The sequence below is a fragment of the Melanotaenia boesemani genome, chromosome 4, assembly GCF_017639745.1.
Source record: "Melanotaenia boesemani isolate fMelBoe1 chromosome 4, fMelBoe1.pri, whole genome shotgun sequence".
Taxonomy (NCBI): domain Eukaryota; kingdom Metazoa; phylum Chordata; class Actinopteri; order Atheriniformes; family Melanotaeniidae; genus Melanotaenia; species Melanotaenia boesemani.
The window spans coordinates 28,069,659-28,083,591 of NC_055685.1; the positions used below are offsets into that span (position 1 = coordinate 28,069,659).

At 39.2% G+C, this 13,933-nt stretch overlaps 1 protein-coding gene across 2 annotated transcripts in view; it reads right to left on the minus strand.

The window, feature by feature from the left end:
* Positions 1 to 13,933, minus strand: part of add3a (adducin 3 (gamma) a) — a 104,812-nt gene that overhangs the window by 62,866 nt on the left and 28,013 nt on the right. The window contains exon 1 of one of the 2 annotated variants that reach the window (XM_041982173.1): positions 3,430 to 3,533. The exons of the other annotated variant lie outside the window; for it this stretch is intronic. The gene's annotated coding sequence lies outside the window, so the exon portion shown is untranslated. Of the gene's footprint in view, positions 1 to 3,429; positions 3,534 to 13,933 lie in introns of those variants that run through there. 2 annotated transcript variants of the gene reach the window in all.

A 13,933-nucleotide genomic window follows, 5' to 3' on the forward strand; every position in this document is an offset into this window, starting at 1 on the left:
ACACCCAAAAGGACCACAGTTTTCTGCTTAGTCCATCTCTCAAAGAGTGCAGTGGTACATTAAAACAGCAAACCACACATTGTCAATTTGATAAAGTGACACGCCTGTAACTTTTAAATTCGGACAGAAAGTGAATCAACAAGGGCATGTACAAAAAAGCATCAGAGTGTAAGCCTGGAGGAAATTGAGGATCAGTTGGCTCTGTCCATGTAAATATCAATTTTAATGGACCACACTGCTTACAAAATATTACAAAAAATACCCGCATATCAGCTCATAAGTTCAAAAAGGTTCTTGCTCTCTGCAAGGAAAAAAGTGTTTACAGGTAGTTTAGTTGAGGCAATCAGCCTCGCATGTCCCCTGCATTAAAGCTGAAATACGTGCACCCATTTTGTCAGCTCACATATAAGCCCCTCTCTGTGGAACCCAGCCCAAATACATTTGGTTTAACTTAGCATTGGAATGCAACGTCCAATCAGACCCAAATCACAATGATCAAAAAAGACCAAAAAAAGGGCTTCAGAGCTTTCATTTCCCAGAATCAGATTTTCATCTAGCAGGTCTAGCAGCCATAAGATCCAGGTGTGCAGCTTTATCCCACTGATAACTGACAACAACCTGTGTATATACACACACATGCAACCACAGATTGTGGTTGGGGAGGACTTTTTCTGAAAGGAAAATTAAGTTGAGCTAACTGAGACAGCTGAAAACCATACTGTATGACATAATCATTACAAGGCGAGCCGTGCTAACACACACATACACGCTGCATATTAAAAGTTATTTAAAAAGCACTTTCACCCAGACTTTTAACAAAGAGGGACCCCTTTCTAGACACAATCATTCACATAAGGTCCCTCCCTCTCTCTCTCACACACACACACACACACACATCAACCCTCATAAATACAAACATAAGAAGAGGAAACTGAAGAGGTGCTTGGGTCACTGAGGCTGATTGAGATGGCAGGATAATACTTCACCAGCACAGAATCTCCCTCCACCTCCTCAGTCTCAGCGTGGGGTGAAGTCTTATCCGTCTTAATTTTCCACAAAGACAAATCACAAAACCTTGACCTAAGAGCAGGCATGCAGAGTTAAATTCACAAGGAGAGAAAAATGCCACAGAAGAGGAAATCAAGGCCAGCAAGACCACAAAACATTCGGCCTGAAGCAGCAACATTTTCCTTCAAGGGCCCGGCACTCAAAGTCATTCCTGAAACAATGAGAAAAACCTCAGAGGAGACCAAACAAAGCCTGTAGCAGAGGGGTCGTGTTTTATTGCTTCTCTAGACAAATATTTGATGAGATGATTCAAGACTTGTTAAAGGACCGAAGCAGTCACCATGGCAGCAAGCACAATGTACCCACTTTGAGTTGATTCTCAAAGGGGAGTTGTGACTTCATACAGTGAAAGTCTGTAATTGTGTGTCTGGCTGGTGGTCACGGATTTACCACAAAGATAGAAAAAACAACAACAAATTCTAAATCAACTGATTTCAATTAATGTCACATATGTCACGAGAAGTAGAAAAAAAAGAAGCTCTGTCCAGAAACCTGGAATACTTTGTGTGGAGTGAGACCAAGTCTTGGAGACTTGTGAGAAAACAGTGGAAAAGATTTACCTTGCTTTTATGTTGTTCATGGAAATATTACTAAAGTGAGTGATAACAGTGAAGGAATTTTTTATGGACAGATATTCACTTGTATCAACATGCTGAAAAAGTATTTCAGTGGCCCAACTAGCACAAATAATGCAAGGCCAGCATTTATTTAGCTTTTGGTCTCAAAAAGTAGCAGGTACAAATTTTAAAAACTTATCTATAGCTCCATCATTGTCCTTTGTCTACTGATCTTTTGCTCGTGGTGGTGTCAAAAGAAAATCAACACAGATAAGCTGTTGCAACAAAGCCTCACATAAATTGTTTGTTGAAGGTGGGTTTTACCCAAAAACAACCATTGACTCGTTATCAATTAGAATCAAAATCAATGAATAAAATGGCAAATGATCAATTTCTTGTTCGTTTAACAAATCAAAAATCTTTTTTGAAAAGGTACAAGATCTAACCTCCTCATTCATCAGCCAAAGATAAATGAAAAAGAAAAGGAAACAGTGATTAAAAGTTCTTTTAAAAAGAAGAAGCAGCACTATGGGGCACTAAGACAAGCCAAAGTTCACGCTGCACAATTATAGGAAAACAGAAGATATGAAATATCATTTTCTAATATTGTGATGATTATATAAATAAAGGGTTCAGTGACAGTAGAAAACAACGGCAGCATAAAAAAATCAACTTGGCCCCAAAACTCCTTCTTACAGATTGTTAGAGCTCACTGTCAGATCGACTGCACTGCAGAGGGGGAACATTGGCTGCAAAATGCTGAAATCAGACCAGCTTGAGATAAAATGGTGTACAGACTTCTGGGCAGGTTTCCTGTTTTTTTTAAGAGGAAAACAAGTAGAGATCATCCATAACCTCGAGGCACAGAATGCAATGCCTGGTCATGCAAAACACTTCAAGCAATACACTTTAAATCTAATAAAGCAGAGTTACTATCAGAAGAAAATTCAGGGCAGGCAAAACAAACCACAGACTTTCCCATCAGTCAGTTCAACCATGAAAGGGGGCCTTTCACAGGAACACCCAGAAAACAAAGGTCAAAAATAGAAACAAGCAGCTCCAAATGGCCCTTTATCACTGCCTGGTGAGAAGTAAACAGATACCTATGAAAAGACAGATTCACTGAAGCACTTGACTGTATCACTTCCTCTTTCCCTCAGGCGCTAAAGATTGGGAAGGGAGCCAAGCGACTTTAGAAATCTTTAACTTTGAACAAAATTTATAACATGCACAAGACCATACACAGGTAACACCTCTTATCAGTGTGGGCCAGATGCATAAAACCCAGCCCCCTCTGCAAACAGTGAGCACATAACCCCCCCGCCACCTATCAAGTAAGCACGCTGACACTTGAGAGGGCGGCACCTCTCATATGCACATTGAAGGCCATCGCAGGCCCATTCAAAGCTCCCAGCTCTATTCTTCTCCACAGTAAAAAGAGCTCAAGCTGAAAGGAGGGAAAAGGACCGTTGCTATTTCACTAAGCAACCTGGACTTGCCAAAACTAGCAAAGGAAAAGCAGTCTTTAAAGTTTTTATGTGGAGGGAACTGTTGTGCACTAAGAAAATGAAAATCAAAATGTAAACACAAAAAATGCATGCCATAAGTTGGAGTTAGTTGGACAGATCAGTCTTTTCCTGCTGCTGCAGCTCTATAAAATGCCACAACTGCACAGCAGCAAGGAAGCCTGGACAGTGGTGCTTTTAGCAGCCCTGACAATGGGAAACACAGCTTGCATTCATTCACACAGAGGCACAAAGAGGCGCAAACCATGAAACAACTGCAATAAATCTGCTGTACAAACCTGCAGGACAGCCTAACAGGGAGCTGCCTTCAAGTCTTCCTGTTCACCAGACAGCTGTGATCCACCTGCACTGCAGCGAGTTCTCTACCCGCACCGCTCACTCTCGGTCTAACACGCCTTTCCCATTGAGGCTGAACGCAGAGTAAAACTGTTGCTGCCCTCTTTTCTTCACGCCCCTCCCACTGTATCTCTTTTTTTCTTTACTCTTTTAGCTTTCCTTTCCCATAAAGCCACAGCCACTCTGTTACGTCTGCTGGAAAAGGCAACGTATCTGCTGCAGGAGCTGCAGAGGACTGACCGGTCGGCATGCAGAGAATGGGGGACAACAGTGAATTTAATGCTGATTGTGGTGAAGGAGGGAAAGGGGGAAGGGTGATTTAAATTCACATTCACACATGGGGGAGAGGTGACAGGGTCATTTGTTCTGAGGGTGCTTCAATGAAGCCTTTTCCACTTCTCTATCTGTAAAATCTGTAATGATTGGCTACAATGTTACCACAAAGCCTGTGTTCAGACTGGCATGAAAGATGAAAGTAATTAAGTTTATTCCTTCTGTGTCACATTTTTCTTCAATCCCGTTAGCCACCTTAAACTGTCTTGTTAACCCACTCCTTCCTTTGTTTTTAAGACCTAACTTTATTGTTAAATGATAAAGTTTGCAAAGTCTTTGATGAGCAGACCAGAGTTTACGTGTTTACTTATTTGGTCCATTTCGTAAACACCAGAATGTGAATGAGTGAAAACTACTCCAAATGAACTGTAATATTTATGGAAGTGGACCAGAGTTTGTTCGAGGTGGACTAAACAGCACAAGTTTGAGTGCACCCTAAGAAATAAGACGTCTAAATAAATAATAATGATCAAGCTCATTTATACTGGATATGACTTGGAAACTCCTATCAACTCTGCAGAGAGCATTCACAAACACCAACTGTTTATAAAAGCGTTTTAAAACTAGACGGGTGATTTTCAGGCATTAACTGTACAGAAATTGAGACTACACCGGCTCCCGGTTCAGTACAGGATACAGAAAAAATTGTTCTTATTGTTTTTAAAGCACTGAATGGCTTCGCACCCCCTTACTTATCAGAACTATTGAAAATCCACCATCCCAGCAGAGCTTTACCTTCTGCTGGTCAAAACCTGTTAGAGGTGCCTCGGTCCAGGTTAAAGCGATGGGGGATTGGTTCTTTTCAGTGGCAGGTCCAACATTTTGGAATTCTCTTCCCCACACTGATCTGCCTCTATTCAAGGCCAAACTTAAGACCTATTTATGTAAAAAGGCCTTTGGCAGGTAGTATTTTGTTTTAATATGTTTCATATATTTAGTACTTTACGTGTTATCTATTAGTTTTAATTGATTTTGTGCTATTACTACTTTCTATTATATTTCCTTTATTTTAATGTGTATTTGTATTTATACATTTTACAATGTTAAGCACCTTGGTCAGCTTGTTAGGTGCTATAGAAAGAAATTTTGATTGATGATTGATTAACTGGAGGACAAATCAAACATGTAAAACTTATGTAAAGTAATAAAGTACTGATGTGACTTTTTAGTGACTTGCTGGCTGTGGAAAACCAAACCCTAAGCCCTTAGACAAGCTTTAATACAGTGTTTCCCAATCCAGGTCCTCGGGACCCCCTGCTCTGCATATCTTAGACGTGTTCCTACTCCAACACACCTGATTCAAATGAATGAACTTCCTCATCCAGTTCTTTGCAGCCTGTTAACAAGCCATTCAGTTAATTCAGGTGTTAAAGTAGGGTTACATTTAAAAACATGCAGGGCAGCGGGTCCCGAGGACTTGGATTGGGAAACACTGCTTTAATGAACGATTTGATTTCCCTCCCATACATGTATGCTCAAACAACAGTGATCTGATTAAATGGCTAGGTCTAAAAAAGCTAAGATTCTAGCTTGACTCAGCTGTGCATGTAACCACAGTGGGTGAAGGGAGGCAGCCACAGCGACGGTTTGTTTATTAATGCCCAGGAAACAAATGGCAGAGATATACCACCTCGCGTAAATAAAGGTAGCTTTGGTTGATAAATGAGCTAACATGGAGAGAATTAACGTGGGCGTTCAGTGTTTAAATCTCTGTGATTCAGTCAGTTTGCTAACTGAAGAGAATTATAAAGCAGGCATGGTGATTATTTGAGATTAGCATGTGAAAGACACACTCGCTGACTTCAAACCAGCTGGGTTTTCCATATAAAGTTCCACTGCAGAGGCATTAAGGCACTCTACCCTCTAAACAAACCTCTCCTATGTGCATTCACAGATGCTGTCAGAAACAGACTTATTGGTTTTCATCACTGAAGCTGAAAAGAAAATCATCCATGAAACTCAGATTTCCCCAGCTCTGTAAAAAAGAACTGAAATGTACATAGCTTGACTTAACTGCCCTCATGTAAAGACAAAATTGATGGTTTGTATAATTTAAGGTCAGCTAAAGCAAAAAGTAAATTCTAAATGAATTTTTAATTGCCACTTCCTAAGAAAATGCTTCCATTTGGGGAGTCAAAGCATGACTTTATGGTTGACTAGCACAGACACAAGGCAGACAGTAATTATAAGACACAAAAATACAACCCAGTGTCTATACCCTGCACATGAATCAAGTCAACCTTCTGAGCCCAAATAAGTTCAGAATCGATTAATCAAGCTGAGAAAGCAGGGATTATGGGGAGACACAGGTCTGCCAAGCTAGTGTAAACCCAGCTGTTAGTGTCAGGGATTCCCTGCTTCCTCTGCTTGTTTGTGTGGTGAGTGTGGCTTTATGTTTGTCAAACTATGTCTAGGAGGAGAAGATCAACCTCTCATCAAGCCTGAAAGCAGCAAATCTTCCGCAGTGGAAACTATCTGCAAGTGGTGATGTGTTCAAGTTGAACTGGGATGAACATTTTGTCAAAAGCAATTTGTAGATGGCAGCTAATGGCTTATGTTTACAGAAGAAAAATAATTCCAAAACTGCATTATTCTCTATGAATTTCATTTTTTTTTTTAACATAAAAAACAAGCCACACATCCATTCTCACAGTTCCTCTGCAGCATTCTTAGACTGAAGATACCTGTCCCAGAATAAACCTCACCATCTGGCCTACTGCTACATAGCTGGAGCTGAATGCCTGGACTAACATTAGCACATATTTGAGTGAAATGTGCAGCGGCTCGGCAGTCTCCATGGGTTAAAAAGGGATGCATGCTCAGATTATTTATGAGGAGGCTTGCAAGTTGTAAATTTCTACAATACTTCCCTCTGAAGAGACAAAGCAGATAGAGCAGTTAACTTGGGAAAAGGCCAGACAGTTTATTCTGACTGTATTAAGCACTCATGTCTGCAGGCAATACTTTGGATTAAGTAAATCAGGGAGAGCTCTAACATGACTATAAATCTATGCTGGTTTGTAATTTTGTGTGTGCACATGTGATCTGCACAAAGTGTGTTATCAGACGACATCATATTACTCAACTCAGATCTGTAAACTCAACAAGAGAGGAGTGTTAACATGCATGTCTCCAAACTTAGCATTTTCAGAATTTATAACACACCTCACATGCACAGTCAGTGTCAAAATGTGTCATCAAACAGATTAAATTAGAGAGACGTTTCCCTGCCAGCAGTTCAATCAGGGATCACTTATCTGATTTTTTTCCCACCACTGTTCCCTACAGAGAATATTGTTCATGTTGATATTGTGTCAAGTTTAATTTAATTTAAAATTTGTTCCATATAAAGCCCAAAAAGTTTCTTGGATGTGATCATTGGGTCTTTCCGTTATTACAAGTGACTTATCCGCATCATTCCCTAATACAAAACATCACAAAACAAACACTGAGAGCCAGGACCTACTTTAATATGCATAGAACTGCAGCAGTAACAAGAACAAAACAAGAATTTTTCAGCATGTTGAGACCAAAATGTGCATGTGAATACATGCATTTAAAAAAATACAATTTCTCTACCCAGAATCAAACTATATGAGTTTATTCAACTGAGTAAGTGAATAAACCCATTATACTCTGCAAACATGAGCAGATAACAAAGCAACGCAAAAGCTGACGTAAGCTAAAATCCCCTGAAAAACCCAAAGGAGGTGCTGGGATTCACCTGCAACAGCCTGCAGTCCTTTAGTGGCTGGCATCCAGCTCTAGAAATAAAGCATGACTGGAGAAAAGAACAGCAACGCCTACTGCAGGACAAGGACAATTACAGTGATTTACTGTGTTTGCGCTGTAGATCTATGAGCCATATGCTGACAAACTGCCCAGAAAATGAAGAGTGCAGCCATCCATAGAGGAAGATATGAGATTTGCCTAAAACTGTATGTCCCAAGGAAGATTATGAAGTGCTACATACCAACATAAACCTGAACTCAAACCTGTTGATAATCAGGGCGACACAGAGAACATGTTGTTTTATGGTGCTTCAACATGGGACACAGAAGCAAGAACCTAAACAAAAAGTAAAATGGTAAAACTAGTACTAGGTCAGTCAGCAGGGGGGATTGCAAAGTACGAGTCAGAAAATCCACCTTTGCACAGAATGTTGCATCTGGTAAACGCTGCATAAGCTGGTATACTTTGACTGTGGTTATTAAAGATAGCTCCACCTACATTTCTTCTTAAAGACAGCTTAAAACATGACTGAATAGTAGGCAGCATTATGGAAATTTTAATTTTCTGTATGAAAAACTTAATCTTTGAAGTAAGCACTTATGGGCTGAGCTCTATGACAGGAGCTGCCTTGTGGGTATTTTAAAACATTTCAAGCATTTTAAGCCCTAAAAGATGCACTAGATTTTCTCAGTAACGAGCCCTCTGTCTACGCTTAATTCAGCATCTATTTTGCATCCTACCTGTACTGAGTTCTCTCCAGACAATAAAAGACAGTCTTATCTTGACTCATGTTTTATCCTTCTCTCTGTCCCTTCCTCTCTTTCTATTCTTCTCTTCCTCCAATAATGTTATTTCTTTGCTGAATCAGCAACAATGTGTGTTAAAAATGGTTGGTTTGTTTATATCCTTTCTAGTCCGTGATGCAGTACGTAAAGCCATAACTCGGCTGCAAGCTCACACAGCACCTTGGAAGAAAAAGTTGTTTAGTGCGGTTTCTCAGGCTTGGGATGCTGCTGGGCAGCGACGGCTCCAGAAATGCACATATTAGATGTTACTTTGCCATCAAATGACTCCAGAATGTGAAGTTTAAAGGTTGGAAAGTTACATAGTGTGTCTTTAATTGCTTGCTGTACTGCTTTGTAAATAAATTTTAAGTGACTATAATAAATCTTAAACATTTATGGAAACAAACCTGCACCATCTCTACCATTTGGTTTGGGTATGTAATGCCAAACTTAAGGGTTTGTTGTCTCACTGTTGTTATATTATTAACAAATTAGGTCAACCAGTTCTTAAAAACATTGATTCTTGTTATTATTAATTAAATAAAAAGAAAAAATTAGATATTGCATTAAAGGGTCAAGGCAGGTTAAACCTAGTCAGCACTGTCTTTGCTTTGTGGTAACTGCTTTGCTATAAGCATTTTAATTGTAACCGTTTTTTCTATTGCATTGTCTATGGTTTATATTATTTTTATGTCTAATTTTGGTCTCATCATAGTCAATCTTTTCTTTTATATCTGGGACTTTGCATGGAAATTAACATTCTTCTAAATGCAGTGTATTTTACATTCATTAACATGCACTGTCCCATCCAAAATAAACAATTTACAATCTGGACGTATCAGCAAATCAAACATTTGCAGTATCCTTTGTATAATAATGTAATTGTAATATTTCCAAGCTTGAAAAGGGACGCTCTTTGCAACAAGAACTACTGTTCAGAGTCTCCTCGTACGATGACCTGCAAATCATTGCATCCTGTTTTTATCTACATGTTACACAGTGTCCCAACTTTTTCTTTTTTCATATAAACAGGGAGCTGGTGAAACTGTTTCAGAAAAAAATAGGACATTTTTAGATATCATTACAATTATTAAACTTGTTCATAACCTCATAAGGTTTCACATTTCCAGACAAGGACACAATTTTCACCCTAAATAAATAATTCATGATTAAATATCAACCTTAGCTGTAATGTGAACTGACAAATGGCCCCAAGCTTCTTGCTGTAAAAACACAGATGAATTTTTCTATGTTCACAGAATTCAGGATTTCAGTCCACTTGTGTCTTGAGGCGACCTGTCCTCCCAGAATGGGGTCTGGGACTCTTGGCCTAAGTGGGATGGAAGATCGGGGGAGGCCTCTTTAATTCCCCATGTTGACTGCAACACCATGTGACAGCAGTAAATAATAGTGTTTCACTAATGAGTTCATGTCTGGCACAAGGTCAGGAGGTGCTTATTATGGTCCAAACGTACACTGTGTCAGAGATGGGAGCTTAACAGGGTACCTAAAATGCCTGTTTTCATTTTAAATGTTATACTCCAGTTTTTTAAAGACAAATCAAAGCATTTGTTAGCAAATCAAGCAGCTGAATTCTACTGAAATATATAACTTGGTAGCTTCATGCTAAAGCCCTTAAGTCATTTAATACAGGCTGTAAAAAATATCAACATTCAGCCTCATCTCCCAGTGCGGTCCAGAGGGAGCAGTTAAGACATGAAGCAATGGAGGATTTGGGTTGTGAGATCTGGACTGTAAGGCTCTATGTCTCCAGAGGAGACATGGAGGAGGAGATCCAGACAAACACAGTTCACTGCCAAACATGGTTTCTTACAACACCCACTCCGAGACATGTTTCCACTTGCCAGATTCTCTAATAATGATATTAAAATCCTTTTATTGATGTTTTGGTAAAATCGAATCATTTTTAAGTGCATTTGGGTTGAGCTGATGGAAGAATATATGTGGACATTTTCTTTTCTTTTTTTTTATAGATAAAAAAAAGCGATGAAAATAGTGAAGCTTTTAGAATCCTTCTGTGGCTCCGTAATAATTGCGGTTGTCAAATTTGGAAATTCTTTATGAACCAGCCAGTAAAAGAAAGGATGACATCTGCTGTATTTTTATGACCAATGCTAGTCACAAAATCTTCTGTTATAAATATACAGCCCACAAAGAGAGAAAACTAAAGAAAAACAGAAAAATGCAACATAGCATGACATAAACTTGCTTTCTTTTGCGTATTAAGAGCAAAACACAATTTTAGGATAGGAATATAGCAGAGGTTGGACATTTATGGAGCAGTACGGCATTGAGTCTGCACTACCTGAGTAGTATCAAGAAAAAAAAAAAAGTTTAAGGAAAAAGGTGAAATGTGTGTTACAGCCAAACACTACTTCATATACACGACCAATTATCAGAAAACTAAACAACACACACACACACACACACACACACACACACACACACACACACACACACACACACACACACACACACACTCACACAGCACTTTTGAAAACACATAAAAAAATGTCTTAGTACTGTGATGTGTGTTCTGAGTATTTGTGTTTCTGGTTTATCTGTTGTGTTTTCTTAAATGTAGTTGCATTTTTTTGTTATCTCATTGTGTTTTATTAAAGCAACACAACTTAACTTCCTGACTTTAAAAACTATGCACTTTCAACGTTTTTTGAAGGCACAGACATTCAGCCATTATTTCCCTGCAGCATCATGAGGCTGAGAAAGTGCACTTCACAACTTTGTGTTTGCAGACCAGAGCCTAATGTTGAGGCTCATTTATATTTGAGGCAAAAGACGAATGCGCAGATGGACGGACAGTTTCGTCCGTCTCCTGCGTCAGTTGCGCACATAATTTATTCTGTTTTCACGGAGCTTAGCTATCTGTTGCAGAAGATGAAGCCATACCACTGGAAATTGTGGGGGCAGTGCTGTGCAGAATAGCTGACATGAAAGCAGCGAAAGAAACAAACCAGAGAAGAAGACGAAGATCAGGGAGAGAACAAAAAAGCAGAAGAATGAAGACGAGGACAACAACTGTAGAAGTTGGGTGAGCTTTTGAAGAGTGTTTAGGGTGTGTTAGTGATTGGAAACAACTTTATAGCGATGCATCACCGCTGCCAAAAGGTGTCTGAAACTGATGTCGGCTCGCGGGAGATCTCTGAACTCAGCACTGCCCACTATTGGAGAAACTGACTTATTACCATGGTAACACGAAAGACACATGGAAGCATGAGGACAGTGACGTATGACAATGTTTGAAATGGGCCTCCCTATTTAGGTACGTAAGGGAGCATAAATGGGCTTTTACAGTTGCATTTTGCTTTTCTGAGAAGCAGAAGTTATTAAATGTGTTTTTTAAGTAACTTCTTTGTTTTGTTGTATTTGGGTATTACCTTATTACCTGCTTGAAATGTGTGTGTATGATTTAAAAAGACTAAACTAATGTCGTTCAATAACACATCTTCCCAAAAAGATAATATAATGAGGCTCAGCCCACATAAAGTAAGAATTTATGATGCATTTCATCTTTAAGACTGACTGTCGGGTCATGTCAGCCTCAGAGCGCTGAGCTGAAACACTCCCGACTGCTCATCCTCCCTTTAATGCAACATTTTCTCCTTTAGAGTCATGAGGCTCTAATGAATCAGCCCATTGAGCAGGACAGAACTGAGTACTGGCTTTGACGCTTCAAAACTCCATGTGTGTGTCTGTGTAGGCTTGTGTGTGTGTCACTGTGGTTCCACTTTCCCAGCCTCCCAAAACACAAAGCTGTCATTTGTTGCCTCTTCGCACTACAAAAGCCCCGAAGGCCACAAGAGCAAAAAACAGAATTTGACTTTTTGTGTTTGACTGCATATGCTTGCACTGTTAAATTTTTTGTTAAATGTGTGTGTTTGTAAGTTTGTGAGAGAAATTACAGCAGATTTTTTGTACTTTCTAAGTCTTTCATGTTTATGTGGTTACGATGTGCTCACATATACAGCACAACCAGTCTTCACCTTACTGGGATGTGCCCCATACACACAAGAATACACTATAAAACCATGGGAAACACACACACACACACACACACACACACACAAAGCAGACGATGTGCAGCTGTTTTCAACAAGAGCAGAATGCTTTCTACTTTCTCAACAGAACAAAAAGAGTAACAAATTGTGTCAAATTTGGATGTAAAACACAAACCAAAATCAGTACATAAGCAATCAGGTACAGAACACAAAAAGCACACAAACTAACATCCAGCCTGCTGTCATGCATGAGTCACTGCAAATTCAGCTGGTTTTTATCAGGGAAACACCCTCTCCGATTGTAATTAAAACAGTTTGTAACAACAAATCAGTGTGTGTCAGTTCTTGGAAAGAACAGTTTTTGATTAATATCAGCTCATAAGCTCAGAAAGAATCTGTTCAACTGAAAGCCGTCAGAGTGAAAAAAAAAACTAACAGAAATAAAAGTAATTGTAAAAAAATAAATAATAACAATAAAAAAGAACACAGAAGAAATGTGAAAAATAATTTCTTTTTTCTACCAGAATATCCCTGTGGTAAACCCAGCCTGAGTTATAGAGGAGGACAGAGTGGAACATCATTATAATATTATCCATGTCAGAGGAGTCCAGGCTTTTGTGATTTACACCAGACTTTCTCCACTTTCCCCTTCTCCATCTATAAAATTCATCTCTTTGATTGAATGCAGACAGGTTTATGTTTCCGCATCACAGCATGTGCCCACCAACAGCTGCCCACAGAGATTTGTACAAATCAAGAACTTCTTCGTCCTGCAGATCCCCCAGTTTTCTAAAGACTGGACCAAGCAAAGCACACGTGTTGACATGTTGGTGACTTAAAGCAGGGGTGAAAGGTAGGGACAGGTTTGAATCAGGATGCAACAACACAAAGGAGACTGACTGTACGAATAGACAACTTTTTTTTTTTTATCTAAATGCATCAAGATGAAAGATTTGTGTGCTGAAAGCATAAAATCCAATTTAAACATTTCTATAAAATTCCAGAGGTCTGAAGAAAAGCTTCATTGAAGAAAACTAAAATCAATATTTAGGGCAGTCTCTGCCAGGAGCTGTATTGTACTTAATTAACTGGGGTAATGGTTTTTTGTGAGTTTATGCCTCTGCATCAGCTATTTTCTTGTTTTAAACCCACCAATGAAAGCCCAGAAAATCATTCTGATAAGCATAATATTGTACTGAAAAGGATATGAAATAGAAATCATTTTCTTAATTTGATCAATACTGTTTTTCTATTTCTCCATTTTCAGTGTAAGAGGGACTGGGGGACTTTGAGAACAGACGGTGTCAAACTGTGCCAAATTAACCACGTTGGAGACCTCACCTAAACTGCCTATACACCATTTCTATTACAGCACTGAGATGGGGAGGAATGTTGAGTGGACTTATTTTCCGTGTTTTTCCTTTCTCTGTTCTGGTTATTGTCATAACCAATGCCTAACATGATAAAAAAAATTCAAGACTGGCAGATAAAATACCTTTTCTGCTGCCAGTGTCTGCAAACAGCAGCAGATACCAGGCTGCTGCTGCAAAAATGGCTCT